General features: G+C 43.0%; 2 protein-coding genes across 9 annotated transcripts in view; one reads left to right on the top strand and one right to left on the bottom strand.

Moving 5' to 3' along the window:
* The window catches only part of LOC126921060 (E3 ubiquitin-protein ligase MYCBP2), a 260,246-nt gene that overhangs the window by 40,037 nt on the left and 194,089 nt on the right, over window positions 1-26,120 (top strand). The window lies entirely within an intron of this gene.
* LOC126921354 (uncharacterized) overlaps window positions 1-26,120 on the bottom strand; it is a 116,462-nt gene that overhangs the window by 29,932 nt on the left and 60,410 nt on the right. The window contains exon 2 of the mRNA XM_050732887.1: window positions 7,687-7,939. The gene's annotated coding sequence lies outside the window, so the exon portion shown is untranslated. The remainder of the gene's footprint in view (window positions 1-7,686; window positions 7,940-26,120) is intronic.

The following is a 26,120-nucleotide window of genomic DNA, read 5'->3' as shown; positions in this document are numbered from 1 at the left end:
ATTGCTCGGTACTGTACTTTCAACGATTTTTTTCCCCAACTACCTGTAATTATCCAACATCCGCTAACGTACCGTGCATTAACAATTCGAACGAAAATATCGCAGCGATGTTTGACCGTTTTTGTAAATCTTTCTCTTTTCTACGTTTCCCTAGCGTTCTTCAATTTGTTAATTACACCGCAATCTCTAGTCATAATTACAATTTGTATTTAAACAAAAGTTACTAGCGTGTTCTTTATGAATTTATTATTTTCAATTTCGATGTTCGACGATAGTACGAAATAAACGAATTTTCAGTTAAACGTTCTCCGCTATCCAATGCAACGCTTTTGTAAGTGTATAGATCAATCCAGTTAGCTTCTCCCTATTAGTCGAATGTTAAAAATAGCCGCTCGTTCGAAATTAACAAAGAATAAAAAGAAGAAAACGAGAGAAATAATGTCGTAGGGCAATTCGTTCTATAATTCGCACATGGACGAATGTTTTCATCGATACAGAAATATGGCATTCATAACTGTGTTCATTGCGCGTTACAATATTGCTATCTAGATTTTGTAACTCGCGTCACGACAGCTTTTTTCTTTCTATTTTCTTGTTGTTCTTTTTTTCCGGGTTTATCGCTACGGTGATTCCGCGCGAGGCGTATGGCGTGTTGCGAAAAACGCGTGGCACGTTTGCGATAGGAAACTGGCGTGCTTGTAAATGGTTCAACGATTTTCATATATTTTCTTGTATTTTCTAATGGGCCGCGTTACAAGGGGAAGTTACGAGGGCTACACGAAGGTAGAACGTGACCTGTAAGATATGTGTGCCGCGTATTAGTTGTTTAACGAGCCGCGCGCATGTTAAGTCACACGCGTTCAGAGAATGGCGAGTGAAACGGATAAAAGGCGCCTGCTCGCCTAGTAAACAAAAGAAAGAACTCATTCCGACTGAAATACAGAACAAAGAGGAGGAAAAAAATAAGAAAAAGTTAAAAACCCTCGAAAAAGCCCGGAGCCTGTTGTACATCGAAGGAATGCGAATCGCGACCTTGTTCGCTCGACTTCCTTCGTTTCGTCGAACCTCGTTCAACGCTTCACATCGATCGTATTTACTTAACTCTCTATCGAAAGCTCACGTTCTGTGAGAGAGTATCGTACACAGACGGAAATCTTCCTTTCGAAATTCGCGGCATCTTTTCACGAATCTACCGTTGGCCGCGATCGTCGAAACGGAATCTGGGTCCTGCTAACTGTGCTGGTTTGGAAAGCGGCGCGGCACGTACAGGGTGTTGCGGCCTCATCGGATGGAAAGAAGTCGGGAATCGAGCTTCCCTTTTACGTTAAAGAGCGGAACTCTTTCGCGGAATTGAAATAGTACGTCGGGAATACCGGCACGTGGCGTAGAGGAAGAGCCACGAAAGTGGATGCAAGAGCTACCCCAAGCAGGAGGAGATGGGATCGAGGGGATGAAGGAGTGGAGCGCGCAAAGGGAGAAAGAGAAGGCGGCTCCCGCACGGAGTAATTAAAACTCTGAAAGTCCCTAAGTCGCCTCAGACTGCGCGTAATTTGCAAACGCGCTCCTTCGCCCTGGGCGCGCGCGCATGCTGCGGGGTTAGAAAACGAACGAAGATGGAAGATCGGCGAGTAGTCAGAGCGGCAGAGAACAGGATAACGTCGAGACTTACAGCTTGCTAGCATTTCTACCCCTTCTTTCTTTCTCTTCTTTCTCTTTTCGTCTTTCTCTCTACGAACACTCGTGTCTTCTTCTGTTTATCGGCCAATTTATTCTCTTCATCGTTCTCACGAGTTTTCCCTCGAGATTCCCCCATTTTCCCCTGTTACCGATGTTTATGCATCTTGCAGTCTAACCGAGTTCGTGCCGGTACTCTATGTCTTCGCTTCGAAGTCGAATCTTTGTCCCGTGGACCGAGCTATCGTTTGATGTTTCCACGTGTTTTTGGGGCCCGGAAGCGATCGATAGGCCGCGCGTGAGCGTGCATTTCGCTCGATTTATGCCAGTCTTGCCAAGATGGGAGTAAAAAATAAAGAAAATGGAAGAGAACGAAAGGAAAAAAGAATCGGTGGCACGAGTGAGAATGAGAAAGACGTCTATGTCGGAGGAAGTCGGTCCGGTGGGATGGCGTCGAGCGAGTGCCGGGCCAGAGCTTTTAAAAAACCGAACACACCGGCAGTGTCGAGCGTTGAAAGGATGGATACGACTCTTTGAAGCTCGATATCTGCGCTCACACCAGCAACATTTCCCTCTCACCACCGCTATCCCTTCTCCCTCCACGTCTCGTGTGCTCGAAAACTATCCGACAAACTGGCGGAACGTCGAACCGACGATGAAGTTGCAACTCGCGGCGCGAAGTCGCGATTCGAGGGCTGTGTGGCGCGTCGAACGTTCGCCGAATTTCGAAGCTCGCATTGAGAAAAGGGCAGAAAAGTGGATAAAATGGATTTATCGAAGGGAAGAATGCAGCGGAAGCGTTCTGAGGGTGGAATACGAAGGCTTCGCACATATAGAAAGAGATCCGATCGAGAAGGTTCGAATAATTCCGTCGACACGAGATTTTGTTGTATGCATGCGATGTCAACGTAAATGAGAAATTATGAAGTTTTTCAAATTTATGAAAATTTATTTACTAAAGCATAGCACAGGTACCGGAAATTTGACTAGCAATGAACTTAAAGTTAGTTTTAATCGAAACTCGTTGACTACGTCAACTTGGAAACCGCGCTTTTCGCGATTTGCAATGCGTACGAAGAATCCAAAAAGTTCAAAGGTTCCTATTTGCAACTTGGTTTTTATTTCGCTCTCGTTACTGCCATTTACACGTGTTTCCTTTTATCGAATCGTAGTTCTTGAGAAATGGAAAGTAGAGAGAACGTTCCTTCAAGCGGTACAATGCTCGACCTGGTTTTCCTCGCCCTTTCGATAATTAATACTATTCTTCCAGCATAGGTACAAAAGGTTAAGACGCGTTTCAGTGTACCGCAGAATTTTCTCCTAGATATTTTCCTCTCTTGCTGTTCATTATTCGAAACTGTAAAACACGTGGCGTCACACATTATAACATATAATATAACACATATATATAATATAACACATTCTCCGTACGATGAACTTTTTCTCGAAGATCTTTTTTGATCATTTACATGTGCGCGAGAGAGTAAAGGGTCGCACGTAAACCGGAATCGAGCACCGCGAAATATATCTGCCGGAAACTCGCGTTCGACAATAGTTACTACGAAATCGTGCAGGATAGACGTTCAGAGAATCGCGTGGGTGGCACAGGGCGATGTAGAGGAGTTGGCGGTGTAAAAATCGAGTGGCTCGGCACTCTCGAGGGACGAGAACTCGCGTAAAAAGGAGGATTTCCAATATCACGTCGCTCAGGCATCTTTTGGATCGGCGTTAATGGTCTCTTCCGTTCCCGTCATCCTTCCGCCACCCCCTCAGCATCGTTCAGTCCCGAGATTTTTTTCTACATTCACCCCCTTCCCTCCGTTCTCCTGTGCTCTTTTCTTTTTTATCCTTGGAACGCGCGCGGTTCGTTTCCCATCAATCCGAGTCGAAAGCACGTCGCGGAGAAATTATAATAAGGGTCGGTGTTGCTATAATAACGACATTGGTATCGCCCGAGCTGAAAGAATATGAAAGTTCTCTAATGAATATCGGCCGAGCGACAACTGCCTCCATCGCGACGACTCGTATATTTTTTTGTGCTTTTCTCTTCCCTTTTTTTCTTTTTTTCATTTCATCGTGCTTCGTCGCCCTTCGTCGAAACGTTATTTCGTGCCCGCGGCAAGACCTCGCGAAAATGCATTTCGCGAGTTGATCATCCGTTGCTCGGGAAAGAGCGTTTTTACGACACGCGCGTGGAAATAGATGGAGGCAGGTAGAAGTTTTTGCGTATCCTTTCCTTTGTTTTTCGATTTACTTTTCCCCTCCTTTCGCCCGTTTCGATCCGCGAGAACATATTTCGTTTTTCAGTCGTATTTTGTTATCGGCGCGCGTGTCCTGTCGTATTTTCGGCGAGGAGGAAACATTGTTTCGCGTTTTTCCTGCAACGGATTATACCGGCCCGTTCTTTCATCGGGAAACATAGGTATTCAGGGATTTGTCCGTAAATACGTTAAATAATGCGAGCGTTTCGGACAAACAGAACGCGCCCGCGACTCTCGATAATTAAATATCGGCACCCGTTCGCGTGTTACGAGACAGCGTTTTAATCGGCTTTGAACTTGTCGATGAATCTCGCGAAACGCGCCTACCTTCGCCCCCGTTGTTGCTCTAACACCCCTGCCCCTTTTTTTCCCTCATTGAAACGGATGGACGCGTTTCATCCCTCTCTTGTTCAGCTTCTGTCGTACATATGTACCTATATATAGACACAATGTGTGCACGCGAATTTCAGTTCTCGCGCTTTGCCGAATTTATGAGTGACGCGGGACTTTGGATTTCGATAAAAACTTAATCATGCACGGGCAACGAGTATCGATCGAGCCCGGGCTAATAAATCGAGACACGGTCCGGTTATTCCGTGCAGCCTGTGATCGTATTTCAACGTTGGCAAGACTTTACGACGCGTTTTTTACTCCTTTCGGACGCCTCCCTATGCTTGTTCCTTCTTCCCTCTCGTTTTTGCCGTGTGGCAAATGCGTAATTATTTTATGGCCGTTGTTGGTTTATCGAGAAGCGAGACGGGTGTCGTTTGTTTCCTGGTAAGACACACGAAATGAAGAATTATACGCGGCCACCGTGCATCCCGGTAAATGGAATTTATACACGTAACGGCGGAACCATCGCGCGTGGCGCGCGGTAATGTGACATACCATTATCATCGCGTTAATGTTACCTTTTTTTACATGACGGAGGTGTTGTCGTAATTCGCGCGATTATGAGAGTATTTTTTATCCTCTCGTTTTTTGCATAATTGTCATTTGGCGAGCATTAATTTAACGCATAAATGTACAAATTAAAAGATTAATAATCGGGCAACTTGAAAATTTAAATATATACTTTCGAAGAGAAAATTTGAAAATTTTGAAACTTAAATATTTCATCCCTTGGGCGTCGCAGAAATTACGTATAGAGGATCAAACATCGAGGCGCGAGTGGCGTTCATTTCGCTTCTTGCGACACGCGGTTCGTGCTTACTCTGTACTTTCTGTACGACTTCTGTTTTCGTTACACGAACGAGCTCTATTGGATTTTACGATTGCCGCCGTAGCTATGATTGAGTTACTAATAGCGCAACTTTTTATCCTCGTCCTTCTAAAAACGCTGTTCTAGAAATTACAGTTGATGTTACTCTCCGACTTGGACAAACTTATAAATCTGTAACTACCACGATTTTTCTGTTAAAACGAAATAATGAAAACTTTATACAGTTATAACCTTCCAATAGTTATCCAAGAATCTATGATCTACCATTCTACCCGTAATACTTTCCTTAAATAATATCAAAGTTTCTTGGAATAACAGAGAATCCTAATTTCATGACTGGAATTTTACTACTATGCTTTGAAAATGTGCTGTTCATTTACAATCGAAATCGTTTCGGAAATGCAATGGTCGGTGATAAAATACGCAAAACATTTGAAGGTTCACAAATCGTCGGCTATGCCCGCGGTATCGGTCGATAACGCGACTTCCGTTTTACAATTAAGGTCGGCCACTTTCGCGCACTATACTTTATCGAAGTGTGGTATCCGGTCGGCTGGATATATCGTACGATGGATAGCAATAATTTTGACAGGGACTATCATTTCGCGATCGTGAAGAGAGTTAAAGCGGTTTCCGTTCCTCCCTCTAACCACGATTGAGGGTTTAGAGGTAATAATTCGAGCGGGGCTCACGTAAAGTTTGCGTAACATCGTGTCTACGTATTTTATGGCCGTTCGTGATACTTCGACCACGTTGCACGAGAATGAATCGAAGATTGACAAGACATTCAGCATTGGAGATTAGTGTCCCTTTCCGAAACTTGTGCATGAAAAGTGTTTCAACTTATTGCAGTATCGTAACTTGTCGTAGCTTATTTTACGTTACTTGACCGACAAACGATGGCAAATTAAATGGGTACGATTTATGAATGAAAAAACCTGCACGTTCCATCGTCCTGATATATATATATAAAAAAAAAGAACGCACACAAATTTCACAGATATTAGCGGTAAAATTTTTTTGCCTCGGTATTCTCTTTATAACTCTTCCTTCGACATTTGCGTATGGAAATATTAAATACGCCTCTCGTCAAACGAACTCGGCTTCATTTGCAACTGCAAAAGCATCGCTAGTATTTTTCTCTTCCTTGTTTTTCATCTCGTGTTTTCTTTTCTTTTTAATGCCAGCGAGGTTGAACGCTGACGCGTCCACTTCTCAGTCGGTCTCTTTATTACTGAAAATATGGCGGTGTACGGAAAATCCTTGTAACCATTTCCATCCGGAGATGCACGATCTCCATGTTCGTGACGATAAATATTACCAGTCGACAACAATGCGTCGCTCGTACGTCCATTATTCGCATGTTAGAAAGACAGGCTTTATCGATAGCATCGGACCGGCCTCAGAGATATTCACCATCTTTTATTACGCTGAGATATGTTACCGTCTCTGTAGGATCGTGGCGCGCGTCTTCGTATGTTTTCATGTCGATACGTATATAAGTACTCAAGCTCTGATTTCTCGATTTGTACTCGTGTACATATACAGACTCGCACTTGTAGATATTTTTCATTACGTAGAAAATATGTACATTCATGCATGTAGAAATTACGAAATATGTATTAGGTCGTCCGAAAAGATTCTTTCGTTTTTTTATTACGTTTTTTAATTACGTATGATCCATTTTGTTCTATCAAAATAAAGATCACAACGTTCGACAGATTAGGTTTCATGTCCTTATAAATAAAGATGCATCGTTGTAAAAGACGAGCCTGAAAGACACTTCTCGGACAACCTAATGTTTGTAGTATGTGTACAAGGTATATGTATGTATATGTACCGCGCAGAAATCAGAAAAATATTTAAACAGCCAATTATCCATTAAAATTATTCAGTGGGACCATTTATTTAACAGTAAAAAATGTTCCCGATAAATATCTTGTAACTTTTATGTACATTTTTGGACTTATTTCGAAGTTGACCAATGTAAACAGTCTCGTTAGAGCGTTAATGAAATTACAAAATGTTTCGTACAAAACGTACGATACAGAGATAAAAATTTTCCACGTGTAGGTGTTGAAATACCTTCGCGAGCGAATATAGAGAATATAGGATCACGTTATGGAAACAGTCAGGCGCGTTCTATCACGACGTCTTTGATTTTTACACGACACTCGCGACGCTCTCTGTGCATTCTCCTATAGTAAAATATTGAAATCTAACTCTCAGGCTTTGATACGATGCATTTTAAGTGGAAAGTAGCGCGGAAAATCGAAGGATATGTGCCAGGCGAAAACGATTCGCGACTGAATCCAAATGATTTTGAATGTATTATGAATGAAATTGGTCCCTCTTTTCGCTCTTTCTCTTTATTTCATTCTTTTTGTCCGCTCGTTTTTTTTTTTTTTAATTTCATTCCACTATCAACCTCGCTATGTTCACTCGTCATGCCAGGCAATTTTTGCGATCGCGAATTGCTCGGCCACGGAATCACGTTCTGCCCGGCAGAAAGTCGACGCACTAACGTACCATTTTCCCCGGTGAATGCGGCCGAATTAAAAAGAGCAGCCAGGAGTCCACTCGATCATATTTTGAGCGGTTTCATCGATCCGGCTAGTGCTGGCGAATCCCAAACCGCGAACTCGTTCCGTGTTGCACGGCCGATGCCAATAACCGCTATTCTGCCAATCAAAGTCGTCTCAGTCGACAACAGAGATGTTTTTCCTCGTTTTCTTCCGATTCTGCTGCGTCGGCTGGATCCTGGCCAGCCGGGTCGATCGTCCTGGAAAAATATTACGTTCTCAACGAAACGTGTGATAACTCGATCAAATGAGAAGTGGAAGTTCTCGGTAACGATGTTTCATCTCGCTTCCCCCCCTTTTTTTTATCAAAGCTATATATATGGAACGGAAACTCAAAGTGTTAGGAAACATTTTATTTACTCTCTTTCTGAGAACAAGATTTTCTCTGTCTGGTATGATTTTAACGCCAGTTCATTAACCTCTAACCTATATTTAAATACATTACAAAGAGAAAATAAAAAATAGTCAGATAATATCTATATCTCATTCACTATGAATTTCGTCAATAAGTCTTACATCGTATTGAATAACTGCGAGGACAAACAATTTGAAACCAGTCATTTTGACTGATTTGTTAGTTCTACGGTCAATTAATTTTCTAATCTTACACGTCTTTTTAAAATTCAATAGAACACGGATCATTAGAAGACGAACAAGCTAACAAATTTGTCATTTCCCAATCAAATCCCAAATAACACTAACAAACAGCATCCCGTTTATCGATGTAAAAGCATACGTAATATGTACCGGAACGTTTTATTACAGCCACTAATGGAAGACCTAGCAGCCTCGGTAAAAGCACTCCAATAAGCTCTCTGCCATAACCTCCTCCCTTTGGCATGTTCCCCCCTGGAAAGCTACTGACAGGCCGTTTCCCCGGTTATAAAAATTCGTTGAGGCCCCGCGATTCGGCGAGCTGCACGGTTCGATCAAACATTTTCATATCGGCGTTGAATCTTCCCTCCGCGAAACAAACACACCACTATAGTCTCCGCATCGCGGTCGCATAGAGTCTACTGCGTAGCCAGTGTAATTGGTACGTGGAACGCGTATCAGGCCGGTCCGTGTGTTTGAAAAGGGAACGCGGTGGACGAACCGTAAGCTCCGATGATGGGCATCGATCGAGTCGCATGGAAAACAGGCTGAGCGAACGGGGCACAAATTATGCACCGCGGATGCAAAGTGCATGGGGAACGAGGCTCGCGCCTCGATGCCCCCGAATGCACGGAATCGCATTCTCCTTCATCCTGACGGCTCGTCCGCGTGTATATACGAGCCGGCACGCATCGTTGGAAAACAGTCGGTACACAAAGTGCCGGTATACGACAAGTTAACGTCCCATGAGAAGTCGCTGTAACCCGCTATATTCTCTGTTCCTTTTCATATCGCGTCGCAGTCTCCATTCTCTGCACTTCACTTTCTCCCTTTACCATCTCTTTCATCGTCTCAGGTTTTGTCTCTATTATTCAAGCAACTCGTCGCAGAGTACGACGAAAGAACGCGCACGGTTCTGTCTCTTTCAGCCTTTTGCATAAACGAAACTTCTTGGTACTTCGGTGGCTCCAGGAAAGCTTAGCGACGTCAAACATACCGCGGTCGGTCTTGTCTTTTGGGTATTAACACGACGCTGACAAAATCTGTCTTTCTCTGTCACGAACCGAGAATCGGATCGTTTAACGGTGGTGAAAGCAGGAACGAATTAAGGAATCTTGCGGTCGTTGGATAGAATCAAAGGAATTTACAGGTTCTCTTGTTGATGGTGTTTCTGGTCGTAAGAAAAATAAAATTTACAATTGTTGTTTAATCCCCGAAGAGTAAACAACTGCGTGTATTGAATTTGATTCTCATTATTCTAATATAAATAATTGTATGCAGAGTGTTTAGTGTACTGGAAATTACGCGAATATAATGAAACATACATATGCGCATTACCTGTAGCTTCTAATGAAACTTCGGTATTCCATGTAGATCATAAACTTTAAATTGCATACATCATTTTACATGTTACATATTTTATCATATAAAATATCGAGGTAAATACCCATTCGTACCTTTTACCGTCATTATTTAACTTTTTCTTCAATTTTGAGCCAAACACTAACGCAGCCTAAGACTTTCGAGCGAAAATTTATATCTTGAATCATTTTAATCTAATCTCCAGATGTTAAGAATTCTGTTTTTTCTTTCGTATCAAGGTATGAACATACTTTGAAAGGAGGATAATGGTGGTGTTTCGCGCAAGATCGCGGATACATGGTGGTTGGCAGGGCAATAAATCGCGGCGAAAGAATTTCTAAACGCAACACAAGTCGGTCGTTTTCGTTCTAAATGCGGACGGAAATGTTCTCCTGGCTGGAAATTACAGGAGAACCACCCTCGAAGTTCCTTACGTACGAGATTAATCGCTGATCATCTCCTATCCACGTTGGCGCGTGTCTGTGTTTTCGTCCGCTCGTCTGAAGCTCGCTTGATTACACGCGAGCCTTGATAATAGATCACCTGCTGCCCCTTCACGCTACCACTAGGTAATATCCTCGATGCTACACTACTGACAGAGAGCCGTTGCCGGCTGCTGGCATTTTCCCTGGTCCGGTTCCGTGACGTTCTCCCTAGGCTACTAACTCTCGATTTTCTTGTTTCCACCTCTATAATCCTCCTTCTCGTCTCTAATATCGGATCGAATTAATCTCATCCACTGTTGCATGATTTCTTCCGAGAGACTAGCGATGAAACCCGCAACAATCGTTTCTCTCTGCTCTCATGCACAAACAATTGTTCCGTTATTAATTAACTCATAGTCGTACATGATCAATTGTTACAACATAGGTTGTTCGACGAGTTCGTGTTATTTATCATTCTGCTATTTAAAAGTTTCCAATTTCGCCTCGTTACCATTTTCTTTAACTTATTTTAGCAAAGGAGGAGACAACTTGTTGAGATTGTCGGTATTGTAGTATCGTGAACGGCAGGCCTAAGAGATATCATAAACAATGTCGCGAGAAAGCCTAAGTGCCGACAGACTCAACAATGTATCATCGGTTCTTCAATCGAATAGTTACGTGGAAAAGGCCTGCGTGACCCTGGCCACGAGCGGTTGTGGAACACGTGCGTGGTGAGGCTAAGACAAAAGACAAAGGGATGCTAAGGGAGAAAGACGAGTTAACAATCAGTGTTAGTTGAGAAGTCAGAGAGTGTGAATCGAGGAGTCGAAGAGTGCGAATTGCGTTGACGAGAGAGTGTGGTCCGCGTGAGAGAGAGCGTTGGAACCGTGGTGACGAGAGTTGCAAATTAAGTATTTAGTTGTCTTAATTATAGTACGTTATTGTATTTAGTTCGCGTTAAACAACTACCGTTTCCTGTTTAACCAACACCTGTTTAATCTAAATTAAATAAACTAATTGTAGTAAGATCCAACAGTATTTTAGACATACTAATTTTTTCATTTACCTTTTTTTTGTCCTTCTTACGTGTCGTTCTCTCTTTGTTAAAAATTAATTATACGTCACAGCTATATTGATGAGGGCTAGGACTGTCCTAACTGAAATTGATTCGCCTTTATTAACTTTTGACATGTTCGTGCTTAAGAGACGACAGGTTAACAAGTTAAGTATCCAATGGATGGTTGATTTTGAAATATTCAAGACTATAGCGTACCTCCTGAGTCGATAAACTTCTTCTCTCGTTTAATAAGTCATATCTTTGTCGATCTAAGATGCAGGTTCAGAACGTGGTATGTATATCATCAAGATAAAAATTTCCTCTAGACTTATTCTGTAGTAGTCATTTCGTATTTCATATGTCAAACTTGGATTAATCTTTCCTTTATCTTCTTACATCGTATAAAGTCGTTATTATCGCTTTTCGTAGCGTTTCCGATCGTCACGGAACATCTTACGCCTAATCATCGTGTACTGACGATCGCGTCTGGCATGTTGATAGATCGCCTCAGGGATATTAACGTATCATTACCGGTTCACGAGCTTTCTGACTTAGGGGCAGAACACGAAGATACGGGATTGCTAGTTACGGTGACCACTAGCTAGTTAGCTTGTCGCAGTTTCCGAGAACATACAATGGCCTGGACGAGATGTGTATTGTAATTATACGGAAACAGCCTCTCGCGCCTGATCCTTTGTCTTTGCCCCTCTCTATCCTTGTTCCTGTCTTTCCCTCTTGTGGTATATCTCTTCCCCTCTCACCCTTCGGTGAATCCTTTCAACCGTCTGTAGTCATCGACGTACCAGCCGACTGTTTGCAGAGGCCAGGAAACACAAACGGTGCAAAATCATCGGACAACCGGTAATCTGGCCGCGTTGCAAAGCGTATGCGACGATATGGAATAGCCGACGAGAACATCCTTTACGCGATAAATATCGTTAAAAGCAAGGGAAGATGAAAAGATTGATCATTGAGTTAGTTACTTATTATAAAATATCAACAAATCGAGTGAACGCGTTCTTTCTAATTCTTGTACGATTTTAAAATGCTTTACGTTTGAAGATTGCAGAAGAAAGATTGAAAAATTATCGATCTTGTATTATCAAAATTTTCTTTACATTTACTTTTGGAGCTAAAAGTATCTTTATTTCTCAAATCAAAAATCATTATTTTCCAGAATATAGTTCGTATCTCACATTTTTGTTCATACCTAAATGATTAAATTAGGTCCTAATTATTAGATCAGGACCTAATAAAATAAAGTAACCTAGAAAAATTTGGGGCGAATCTGTTAAACGTTGCAATAAACGAAAATCCTAAGAAGTTAATCGCATAATTTATCGTAGGGTAGAATTCTATCAACGAATTTCCATCCAAAGTGGAGCATAGAACTTCACGGAGAAGACTCGCTGGTCGAAATGAATTCGAAACGAATCGAATTTCAGTCGGAAGATTTAGAGACGCGTTTCCATAAATTATCGGCCAACTTGTCTGGATCGGCAAGTTTGCAGAGTAGAGAAGCGCAACTTGTCCATGGGTTTCCACGCGGTCGTTCCTTCCCCTTTAACGTTACTTCCGTTTCGTAACCTTCTTGAAACCGCGACGCCGCCCACGCCGATTCATCCGTTCCCCTTGTCGTTTGCGAACCTAACTAGTTCATTATCCGACGCGAGGTTAATTCCACGACGTAGACGCAGGGGGCGGCTATCATTACGTTGCTCTTACTGTTGCGTACATATCGGTTTATTTAGCCAACGTCGGAAAGTATTTCTCGAGCATCCGGTTGCGCGCGCAGCTTCAGAGTCAATGCGAAAAACTTGCTCTTCACGCGGTTACTCTTTCGTAAACTCGTTCGTAAACTTTGTTCATTACAGCGAGCTAATAAAATTCTCTATCGTCGATCCTCGGCGCGAGCGAAGGCGCGCGCGTGCTTCAAAGTGTTCAAAACCGTTTGCGTTTCTTTTGCCGCGATACCGAGTTATATTAACGAGGCGAAACGCGACGAGATTCAGTCGCATGGCGACGCGCTGCTCGAATTAAAAGTAATACTCCGGGAACGCTATTACCAGCCGCGTTCAATTTGCCTTTTACTTATCGTCGCCCGTACAAGGAACGGACGTACGGATATTAACGTTAACGAGAAAATTATTGTTAGAACCGTTACGCTACGTTAACGCGATGGTTACTCTTTTTAGATTCGAGCTTCTTCCGGGGTTATATGCAAATATCTTTACAGATTTAAATTTGATAAAAATTTCAGAAGAGATGTATTTTAGAAGACTATTAGTGGGTCATTTTCTCTACCGTTACGATTATTCTTCGCACCTATGGTGTCTTTATATTTTGTTTTAAAAATTGTCTTAATGTCCCTTTTTGTCACTGTATCGTACGAATGATATGCCAATTTATCAGAACTTGCTCGCATCTGTTCCCTTAGTATAATAGAATTCTTTCTGATAGCTGTTTGTTAATTATTTTTAATAATTCCCCATAGTGTCCATTCCACAAAGTGGCAGACTTTTCTAATTTTACAATATTTACGAAACATTGGAAAGAACGAGCAAAAAGAAACAAGGAAAGAGAACTGCGTCACAGACAAACCATTTTATCCCTCGTTTGGCTCGTCTCTACCTAAACGAAGATAAACTCTGGATGCATCGAGGCACACGACATGGTACCGTCGAAACGCTACAGATTTCCAAGCTAGTACGCGTTGCTCGCGTAGTTGAGAAAATCCGGACATGTAAACTATGTCTCGTAAAGTCTGTCTCTACTTTTTTCCTTCTCCCCTCGCGACAGACACGCGTGGCAGTACTCGTGCGCGCCACGTATGACACGCCTGTAGTATTAGTTAGAAAGCTAATTGCAGCACCACCTCGTTTTAATTCCATTATACAGGTTGCGTCGTGTAGATGCAAATTTCATCCCCGTACCCTAGGTCCCACCCTCGCGACTTTTACCCCGCCTCGTTCACCTGACCCCCGCGCCTGTTATACCCGTCGCACTTAACCTCGTCCTAATATCACGACAGCGTTCTTCCTCTCGCTCGTCGACAGAACTTTCTGAATTATCTTGTAGCGAGAGACGACGTCAACGTTCCCAATTATGGGACAAGGCACAACTCCAAGGCGCTTCGCATACACTATCAGTGTATTAACGGATACGTCCGCTGTATTTCCGGAAGTTTAAGCACTCGCTCAAGCAAGCGACAGCTGAAATCGAGAGTTTCATCTGTGTACAAAAGGCTTTCTCTCGAGAAGGAGCAGGATATTATATTGTCGCGATAGACCGTAATTAAGGTGAATTAACAGCGGCGTTTTGTGATAACCATTTGCTTCTCTGTTTGTTCCAGGTGAGTCAGAGTTTCTGCTATTTTTGGAGGAGCCAGGTATACGTGAGTAGTGATTAACTTGATATCATTGCGTCGGTGTATGTTGCGTTTTAACTTTTTATACTGCCACGTGCTATATATGGTCGACTGCTAATGCATTCACTGGGGAATATTACTTTAACCCAAGTGGCATTTAATTAATTTTTTTCGCCCTGAGAATCGATAAAGATATATATGTCAGTTACATAAATAAATTCTAGGATAATTGAAGAGCTAGACATTTCTTTTTCCTTTCAAGTTCGACGGTTTTTTATGGTAGTTGCGGAAATTAATTACAACGTGTTTTTAATTACAGTGTGAAGGTTAAGAGTAAACTGTTTGATTCTGGATGAGATACGATATCTGTGTACAATGTATGTTTATCGTTGACACATATGGGTACTCTGAAAGACTTTACCAAATTGATTCTCTCAATTAAACAGTTGGAATAATAAATGAATTAAATTCCAAATGAAAGGGAGATAAAATTATTTGCAAAGAATTCAGCAACATCTGGATTAAATGTACAGCTTAGTAACAGTGGGCGGCGAAAAAAGTTATTTTACAATTGCTTCCTTATTTACTCATTGAACTCATGCGATCGATCGTCGAGACACAGTATTCCCAACGATAGGTATCCCAATTCGTACCTCACCCTTTGCAAAAAAGTATTCGAGAAACTGGGTAAAAGATTTCAGGGTGTAATAAGCCTGATCGATAGTCGTGGTAGCCGTTTTCGGATGCACTAAACCAGGGCTATGGATATAATCATCTCCTCTGGTTAATTAGCGACGGGAAACGAAGGTGAGCCGCAGCCGGGCTATTAATTATAAATGTCCAACTTCCGCGAGAACTTCGGCTCCGACATTCTGCCCTAAATCTCCAATCGATTTGTTATCGAGGTGTGGTCGAAAACTTGAAGATCCCTGTCGAAGTATCCTTCTCAAAGGAAAAGCGTTGCTAACGAAAAACGTCGGAGGGTCGACCTAAGCCTCTTTTTCTTTCTCGATATAATCCCGATGCCGCAAACTATCGATACTATGCGCTGCACGAACTTGTTGTTGACACGGAGTCGACGACTCGTCAGGAACGTTTGCCTAATTGTTTGCCGATGCGAACATGGACTCCCGATTTCAGGGCTGGTCAGCCCCGATGTTTGACTTGCGCAACTAAAGCCGTTCGGAAATCGTAAGTTAATTATCGCCTGTCGGTCGTCTCGTCTGGATACTACGTTTTCAGCGCGGCGCACAGTAAATAAATGCTTGGCAGCAGCAATTTCCACGCGTTTCCTAGTCGTTGTTTGCGGACAGGTACTTTGATGGACAGATATTGCGAAGGAGATCATAAAACTGGTCAGACGTAGAACTTCATACGTTTCGACCAAATGGAAATTCAAGGCATATATCGGAAGTATAAGAAGTCGGAGAGCTTGTTCGGGATGATACTATATCGATTCAAAATCAGTTGCTTTTTCATAGTATCTATATTTATCATTTTTAGGATCGAACTTTTTAACTTATGCGAGAACAATTGTTTTTTATTTATCGATAGTAAAAGCAAACTTTCTTTTGGATGGTTTTGTAAAGAAGATACGATGAACTAGAATTTGAGACCAGTTTTGTGGCAAATAAATATATTTACAGTTTAATCGATTAATAACTTACTGGAGTATAATGTTGCAACATCAAGTGTGGGGTATTATTTTTCACGCAGTTTATACGTATTATAAAAATAATTTGTCAACTCATAAAGAACTTTTGCGTTTCACGACGCGTTCCTATAAGATGTACATAGTTCTGGATGTGATCAATACTTTAATTTATCGCGATATTTCTGCCGGAAAATACACGTTCCTTCCGAAAATTCATCGTCGAGATGGGCAACGTTCTCCGAAGTTTCGGAATTCGGTTAGCATTCTGTTTTCGCTCTCGGCATAAACGAGCAACGCGATACCCGCGTATCTACCGGTGTTTCAAAATATTTTAGATATCTCTGCGACTAGTTTGCTATCGGGTTCCAAGAGTTATTCTCGTTATCCGTCGTATATCGAGGGAAGAGAAAGGCAGGTTAAAATGATGCATAGAGAGCGAGGAACGAGATCGATCAGAGTTAACGTCATAATCCTTTTCGTCCGGTTAATTGCGCTTTGACTGGCGATAATCCTATCTCCGAAGACTGAAGGAATTCAAGTATCACGCGAGCGGCCCATTAGTCGATTAATATCGCCGGTGAATTTTGTTATCCCGAGCGTGCATTATCGCCGACTGGTTCCGGGGCGACCGGCCGTCAGCGCAGTTTACTTTTACTCTTCTCCCTTTAAACCTGTGGTAGCTTGGCTGTCTCGTTTTTGCTTAATTGCGTGGAATTCTCCTCTCTTTTCAGCCCTCTTTCTCGGCTCGTCAGGCGCAACGCGCGACGTGAAACCAGGGAAAATGGCTTGGCCGTGCTCTCGCCGTGGAAATCTAATGACTACGCTATCTATGTGCATATTTCTTACATAATTACCCGCGTAAAGTACACTCCTCGAAACCCTTCCCCCTCTCCGGCTGTACCAACAGCTTGCGTTTATACCGTCAGACTGAGATATTTATGCGCATTAATCTTGCCTTTTCATCGGATTTCATTAATGCAGCTACTCGCCCGGTGATAACGCACCTCTAATACCCGGCTGCTGGTTAACTACACGCCCGGGTACAAGGGAAACACCGATTTTCTGCGCGGCGATAATTATCGAGTCACCGATCTTGCTTGCTAGAGAGACAGCTTTGTACCTGGACTGGCAAGTGAAAGATATACGCTTCGCGTTTAGTAGGGTTTTCGTAGGCATTTGTGAAAATAAGTTTAAGATGGTGGTGAGTTAAATAGGTAGTTAAGTATATGATAACAAGAAATGTAAAAGGGTTAGTACATTGTGTTTGTTAATTATAGGGATAAAATAATGGTCAGTTAATAATATAAAAAAGTATTACGTGTAAGCGATCCAAGTTAGATTGGAAATGGTAGGAGGTAGGAGAAAATTTCATTAAGGAGAATGAAATAGTGTATCACCTGCTGCATGTGTGTCTATAGTTTGTCCTAGTTTCGTAGGGCATCTTGTACATAATTTCACTATTATTACACTATCGTAGCAGTCATTTTTCTGGGATTTTTGTTCATTCTCAAGTTCGTTGATTCCCCTTACTACTAATGTTTTTTCCTTCACGTTCAGATAAGCAGATAATGACTAATTACGACTAATTAAAATTTGGTTATAACAAGCGGAATTCTTCTTTGACTAAAATTTCGCTGCACTAATACCTGTAAACGTTACGTATTCGCTTCTCCAAAGCCTCGTCCCCTATAAATAGTCAGTTATTACGTGCAGATAGCCAAAAACCACACGGGTTCCCTCGTTATCATACAATCATTCCACGTTTACACACCTTTCATTCTAATTATCATCTATTATACTGTCGCTGGATGACACGCTGTCTGTTGGAAACGGTTATCGATTAATTCCTCGACTGGAGCCGGATGCGTTTGCCGGTCGCGTACGTTGATCGGCATTATCAAATTCGAGCGTCGACAGGAAGCTAATGGCAGGGGGCTAGATGTCATGGTTTCTCAAACTTCCTACACGCTGACTGTACTTTCGCGTAATTATCGAGGAGAGAAAGGGTGAGAGAGGCGAAAAGAATCAGCGAATCGGGCCGGTTCGGCAAGTTCGCCGAAGTAATTTGAATTCGTATGCCACCGCAGAAATTCGATTTGACACTCGACGTGAAACGTACATAACGAGTCTGCGAACTGTTCGGGACCACAGTCCCTCCCCGCGCTTTCCTCGTACTTATTCCGACCTGGCAAGTCGAACTTCGGTTAATGGCGTAATTCGTCGAATAATTAGCGTTCGCTGGAAGGCGGCACAGAAATCGGGTGCGCTCATTTCATTCCGTCTCGTTCGAAGAAAAAGGAAACCAAATCGAGATACTTTCCCGGCTTCGTAATGCACACCGAGAGCTTCAGGTACTGAATGGTTTCTCTCGACGTAGTTTTATTTTGTTAACCAAGAAGACCGGTTAATCCGTCACTTGGATCGTAAATTTCTTAGACGCGATAGAGAATGTTCCATTCTTTCGCGTGGCTCTATACAATCGAGTTATGTCATACTGAAAATACGTACATTGACTGAATTGTGGAATGATTTGAATGTAACCTTTTCCTTTTTCTTTTCCTCTTTTTTTTTTTTTGACCTGAAGAATGCTAACATTCTATGGATTTAGAAAATAGAAGTGGGAGCGATATGCTGTTTTTACGTAAGGATAGCCTCACTCGTCTCATGTGACATATGTTTAGGAAAGAAGAAAATATTTATTACAATTAAAACAGCAAAATAGACAGTTTCTACCTAAGAAAAATCAAGTTCATCGTTCGTAATCATTCTTTTGGATCACTGTGTCAATCGATAGTGGATATAGGCATCGCGATGAATGCTCATTTCGCGGTAGATACGACGCAAACAAACGCTGCACACGCTCACGTGCCGCGTTACAAGTGCACGGTTGGACAGAGAGTAGGTTCGCGAGAGACTTTGATGAGAAGGTTCGGTGATTTAACGACACACACGAGGGGCATACACCGACCGGAGAGGAATCTAATTTATTTCCTCCTTTGTGGAACAGCCTCGGGAAAGGAAAGAGAGGAGAGTCGCGGTTTTCAAAGCGAAAAAGCTTTCCAATCTCTCGAGGCAAAGGAGCTCGGGCAAACAAGGGATTTACCACGATGGACGCCGATGGAAACGCGGATGGAATCGGCCAGGGGGACACAGAGATGACCGTACGTCGCTATACTTGTTTTCGACTCGTACCCTCAGCCGTCTGGGAATCTCTTTGACCGGATCACTGTATTTCGTTCGATGCGCCCCGTTTGATACGCGCGGAGACCTCTAGCCGTTGCCGGAATCGCGCGGCACACCCGCAGGCGCTGAGTCCTCTGCGACTGGCATCCCGACTAAATAATGGTGCCCACATCCGCCGTGCGATCCGTCACACCCCTCCACCGAGATTCCAACAGATGCCACCGTTTCTTTCGCTGTAACCTAAAAAAAAACTCACTCTGCCACTCCCGTTCTTTGACTTTCTTCAACATTTGGATCTGCCGCGTCGTTCGAGACTAGTTTCTTTTTATCTCTGCCAAGTCTAAATTAAGAAGAGGGACATCTTATTTTTGTGTATTTCGTTCTTTTCATTTTTCAGAATTGTATCATCGATTATGTTGTGGTTTAGCGGTTTGGGTTAAGTTTTCCATAGACTTTTATTTTCTTTTGGGTTTCGATTTATCTTGTCTCATCGAGCTTTAGTATTTATTAAATCTTTACGGTCGCTTTGGAGCTAGATTACCCGGTTCTCGTTGCACAGACGCGAACCGGTTTTATCTACTTATCTTGGTACGTGTTTATAGCTCGAGAAGCTGATATTCTTGCTACCTGACTTTTCTCCCGACTGGATTATCGTTATTACCGTGTTTTGATTTTACCCACGCTGCGGTCCGGCTTCGCGTACCCATTAATTCGATAGGTCTAAAGTGTCGTTTATTAGATTCCATTTACACCTTCTTTTCTCCCAGATTTTATCACGTGTTTTATGCGATGAATTACTATCATTATTCCGTTTATCAGCATATATTTTACATTTACAAGCGCGCTGTATTAAGTCTCTTGTCGATAACATTTCCGAATCTAAATTTTGTCTTTCGCGTGAAAAAGACGTTTCTCTTCTAAACATCTATTTTTTAAGTCACGAAACGAGAGAAAATTAAAAAATCTGACTGTTGCAATATGCAGGCACCTTCGCTCTTCAATAACGGGAAAACTAAGAGAAGCTGGAATAATTTAAGGGTAACCAAGTCTAAATCAGTCAAACTCAAATCACTTTTCCAATATTCGTAGTAACAAACTTTTGCGCTTTTGAATACGAAAGCCCCGAATATGAAACCTGTACCTTTCTTTCTGTTCCAATAAATAGAACTTAGACATTGCTCCCTTATCGCTGTAAATCTTTCAATTGTCGAAAGATCATTCATTAAATTCCAAAACTGTTCATAATATTCCCCAGTCGTAAAGCGTTAGAACACGCTGCCCTCGTTTCAGACCATAACGAGCGAATCAAACAACAAGAAAGGGAAAAGAAATTCCACACATGACACGACAAGTGTCGTCTCGCCGGCAGCGGGGCAGGCTGCCATATTTTTCCTCGTGTAAATCGCATCCGACAGAAATCGCGATGATGCGTCCCTCTGATCTCGTTGCCTATCCGACATCCACACAGAATTTCGTGGGGTTAGTCCCCGTCCATTACGCGTTCCAACCGGATATTATGCACCGTGGGTTCAATCGACCCTTCGACGCGATATTAGGCGGTCTAATTTGCAATTCGTGCTATCTCGAAGGCACTTTTGATCCTCTGTCGCTTCCCATTGGCCGCCGCCTCAAAGTGGCAGCGGGGTGGTATCCCGCGAGGGAGCGGTTCTCCAGAATCCCTACGGGGGATGATATTCACTGCGCGCGAAAGGGGTGTTGCCGAGCGAGAGGGTGATGGTTTAACTTTGACCGTGAGCCGGCGGAAGGAAGCGGCCACACGGAGGGATGCCACAAGGTGAAAGGAGATTTATGCTGATCAGAAATTATAGGCTGGCTCCGCGGTTGGTTGCTTCGCTCCGCAACCTCTTCGCGCTGCATTAACCCCCTCTTTCGTGCTCACCCTGTGACCGGTTCCCCGGGTTCGACCGCCTGCTACTACACTCTCTCGCCACTTTATTCAAAGCGAGATCCCCGCTTAATGTCCCGAAAAGCCATATTTTCGCGATTATAATTTACGGCGCGATGCGAAACCCTTGTTCCTGGGAATGCGGCGACATACGCGCCACAAACGGGGGTGAGAAGATGCTGATCGTACGCGGTAGAGGGTGACGTGCTTGTATGTATAGACGGAGCATCGTTATCCCCTTTGGTAGTGAATGGGGGAATCGGGCTCTAAGCGAAAATCGTTTGTACGTTCAACGATATTAATATCGCGTTAATGTGGGGCTCAAGATTAACGACCTGCGATCTACCGTTTCTTTGATGAATATTGGGTTACATAAGTAACAGAGTGTTTTCAAACGTGGCGTTTAAAATGATAAAACTTACAGTATATAATAGAAGTTTTGCGAAACAGAAGTGGAAAATTGATTGTTGATAGTAAGATAACGAATGGTTCTAGAAAATGAAGGTAAACACGCTACTTGCTAATTACAATTCATCTTCTTACATTGAAAAAAACTGCACTGCTTATCGAATGACTTAACACGTATAAGTAGTACGTATCGTATAAGAATTGTTGCGATTCGAAGAAGCCAATCGAACAAGAAATTAATACAAATTGAAGTAGATCGGTTTGTCTTCTGGCAAAGCTCATCGTTAACTTGCTTATTGTTAGCGATTACTCGATATCGATAGTACAATAGATTACTATAACTATCCTTCATATCGAAAGTATCGAATGAACGACCATACAAAAAGAATCGAACAAATTCGCATTGGGGAATCGTAGTTTTGTTGTTTATAAAACACAGGTTTCCTCGTTCGTGGTGTTAACGACGTTATACAGCGTTTTACGAGGTGACGATGGTTTCGTGCGAATTTCTGGCCGCAGACATCCCGCGGCCTGGCCAGTGGAAAATCGTTGGAACGGTTGGAATTCTTCGCGGCACGCCGACTCGATAAACGTCGCCGATCGATAGCCGCGTCGTTTATTAGTTTTACAGCATCGTTCCTTTCCATATCTCTCCGGCAGAGTTCGGCCGATGCAAGTCGAACCGACCGACGAGATTTATTCCACCCGATAAAAGTCTGGTTGCCTGCGATCGTCTCAAGAGATGACGAACAGTTCGACGAAAAAGAAATTTCTGAAGAGACTACGAGACGTCGTAGGTGGTGTCTACCGTTAAGCAAACAGTTTATTGTTTTTGCCATCGTTTGTTTGATCTACATACAAGTGCTATACAGATAGATAGATATACAACTAGAAAATAAGAAAGAAGTTTTACTGGACGTCGAATCTGTTTTATTTGTATAACTGGCCATAAGTAAATATTACGCCGTTTTGATGATGACATATTCGAATATTTATTGTCGCTGCTAGCTTAAGTCTTCAACCCATTAAGGAATCTTTAGCGGGTTTCGAGTGCGGTTCGCTTTCCTCGACAAACCTTGAGAACGACGCTAACGAATCTGTTTGAGATAGAAATTGGGACCGATTCAACGCTGACGCAATGATTACGTTAAAAATAAAAGGGTCTCTATCTCTAACATTCTAAGAAACACAGTACGGTTCTCACACTCCGGACCTAAGAAAATCTTTCAATAAACGAACAACAGGAATAATGCCACCGATAATTCTCCATTATCGCAATGTTATTCAAGCCACACGTACGGAGCTGTTTGTAGTATATACTAGTATACGACTTTCGCGAATCTCGGTTGTGCTTTGATCACGCCCATCACCACTACGAAGCAAAATCACGGAGCAAGTCCACCTCGAGTGGTGGTCCAGATTCAATCAGCGGCACCAGTCATGCCGTTGAACTACTACTTTACGAGCGGCTCAGAGACACGAATGACGACGCTCTCCGAAAATAGACTGTGGAACGTCGATGCAGCTGGTCGGCCGCTGTTCATTGAGAAAACAGAGTCAGACCGTAGTCGGAGAAAGGAGAGTGGAAATCGAGGATCGCCGATGCGGAGAACACTGTGGAGTATGGTGGAACGCGTAGAAGGGTGACAGAGTCAAGAGGCGGCGTAGGAAGGTTAGACAGAGGGGAGAATAATATGACATAAGCCCATTGTGCGGAGAGGCTGGGTCTCGTGTCTCTGTGTTTGCATATGGAATCACGCGCGTCCGTCAGAATGTTGTTCGAGACCAGTTTTCCCTTCTATTCGCATTGGCGAGGGAGAGAGGAGAGACAACGTCGTCACGGGTCAACGAGATTCCTCGATGATGGTTCCGCCTCTGGGGGGAATTCAGTCTGTGCATATAATTATTGCACGCATCAAGCAAGCATCGCGATATCCCGGTCGATGCCAAGCCGACTTCCCTTTGAAGGGAGAACGAGCGAGGAAACGCGAACACGTCGCGTCCCTTGCTGAATTTCTGACGATTCGCAATGTTACGTTACTATGTAGCCGCAAACGCGTGTTTATCGTCGGTGGTTATCGGCGTTGGAACTTTATCTCGCTTGCAAGACTTTCGTAATTGGCCATCGTCGCGAAACTTGTTGTACACTTGCTTAATCTTGTACGTGGATCTATCTGCTACGGGAATAAAAAAAAAGGAGTTTTCATCGCTTTTCGCTCGATCACCCTCCTCGCGGATTACTTCGAACTTCGAAGATAGAGGAGGGCGAGAGAATGTTTTCATTGGGATGGTGTGTATGAAATGTTTCGCTCTATGTAGTTCAAGAATGATTGGTTAATGTGATTCGTTAAATTTTTCTCTGCACTCGATCGAGTTATTGATTTTTGTAAATTGATCTTCGTAAATCGAAAAATAGAAAACTACGATGATACAGCAAACACTGTGCGAAATAAATTTCGTATCAGTCACGAAGGTTTATAACGAGGAAAACCTTGTTGTTGAACATTGTAGATAATTATATATTCGTATGATTTTCTTATGTGAATATAAATGTGGAAAAAGCTTGATTGAGACTGAAATTTATTTAATACATAAATTATTTTACGAGTGAAATTGAAAATTGAATTCTGCAATCTGCCATAATAGAACTAATTAGTCGTTGACGAAGTGCATTGGATTACTCTGATTAAATACACGATGCTCCAAATGAACTCCGTATGGTTAAACTTCTACTTGAAAAAAGAAGCCATTTCATGTATACCAACTATTAGTTGGACGGAGAGACTCGTCGAAAGGGGTAGCATCGATCGCGTTTCGCGAGGTATCGAAGCAGAAGGCACTTCCCCAAAGTTCACTCGCGCTTCTCGGAGCCTGTTATTTACCTTGGCGCCGGCCAGCGCCGAAAACTTCCCCTCGCGAAGAGTAATTACCGACTTTTGTTTGCGCCTGTTCGTCGCGATACTCGTCGCGAAAGTTTCGCGTCGAGCCACGCCGCCTTCGAGGAAGCTAAGCTCGAAACGGCGAAAGAAGTTCATAGCCTAGATTTCGCGCGTTTTCAACGTGCCGCCTGCACAATGTCTACCATTCAGTTTCCAGTCTAGCTGCAGTCATGCGTTTCACGCAGTCTCAACACTCGGTTCTCTCTCGTTTTAATAAAACGTGTTCACCTTCTTCTACTCGATATCGCTTTATTCCTCGAGTCGTGTTTCCGCGGCGATCTCAATTCACGCGACTCGCGTCGTTTTGTTCTCGTTTGTTTCTGCGCGCAGGTGGTCTCTGGCCGTAGCAAAATGCTGCTCCTTGCTCGCGTATAACTCGCGTTTTGCTCTTGTGCGGTGCACACGTGGCGGTGCAGAATGCTTGGTTTGGCGTGGTTACCGCAAGAATCGTCGATAAAATAGCAGCGAAAGAAGAGAAGCAGAGAGGATCTGAGAGAGAGAGAGAGAGAGGGAGGGAGAGAGTCAGGATGGTAGAGAAATAGAGAGAAGTACATACGCGCCGTATGTGGGCTCGCTTCGTGGAAGCTGGTTCGAGTTTGTAACAGCGCGGTTCCACGTCTCGCCTTCGTGCGATGACTCGAAACTCGAAGCTTCGAATCGGCTTCCGAGCGACTCTCATCGTCACTCTTACACTTTACACTTATCGCCTCGAAACTCGTATATGGCCACGTACGCGCTTGGAAAATCGTACGGTTGGTTAACAGTTTATGACCCAGTGCGCTGGATACCTCGCGTCGCACACCCGAACCAAATCTCCTCGTGCCTCGCTATTTCCTTCGATTTTTGCATCGTGCTTGCTCCGTTAAATCGTATCGTCCGAGGCGTACTCGTGGAAAACGGTCGCTTAGTTTATCTTTGATTTATGCCCCGGAATTGCGTTTTTCTCTTTCTCTTTGTCGTGCACCAGATTTGTTCGTTCACGGTATCGTTTGGAAAACTATCAATTCCGTTGAAACATTTCGTAGGCAGACCGAGGATTCAAGTAATATCGAGTTCGTACATATTTGATCGTTCGATGGACCGTTAGCGGTTGACGAAATGTTGTACGACTATCGTGTATACGTGTATTTTTTTATGATTTCACGTTACTCTTGCACCAGACGATAGACCAATATTCCACTAGGTTACCAACAATGTGTTTCGTGTCCCACTTCCGAGGAGGTCTACTTTTTGTCAGACTCTCGGCTCCCTTCGAAAGTACCGCTGCGTATAAAAGACCGATTAAATCTCACCAGGTTTTATCACCAACCATAAATATTCAAGAGGCCGGTAATCGAAATAAGGCAATCTTCCACAAACCAATATACGACTCTCTTAAGTTTTCCAAAGCTGATTAAAACCACTCGTCCCTCGTCATTTTCTCGTTAATGCGACACAACTGCAACAACAACTACACGTAATGCGATCCCGTATGTACAACACGATA

This window comes from Bombus affinis, chromosome 1 (assembly GCF_024516045.1).
Source record: "Bombus affinis isolate iyBomAffi1 chromosome 1, iyBomAffi1.2, whole genome shotgun sequence".
Classification (NCBI taxonomy): domain Eukaryota; kingdom Metazoa; phylum Arthropoda; class Insecta; order Hymenoptera; family Apidae; genus Bombus; species Bombus affinis.
Note: the sequence above shows the minus strand (reverse complement) of the source record. Positions and strands in the feature narration are given on the sequence as shown.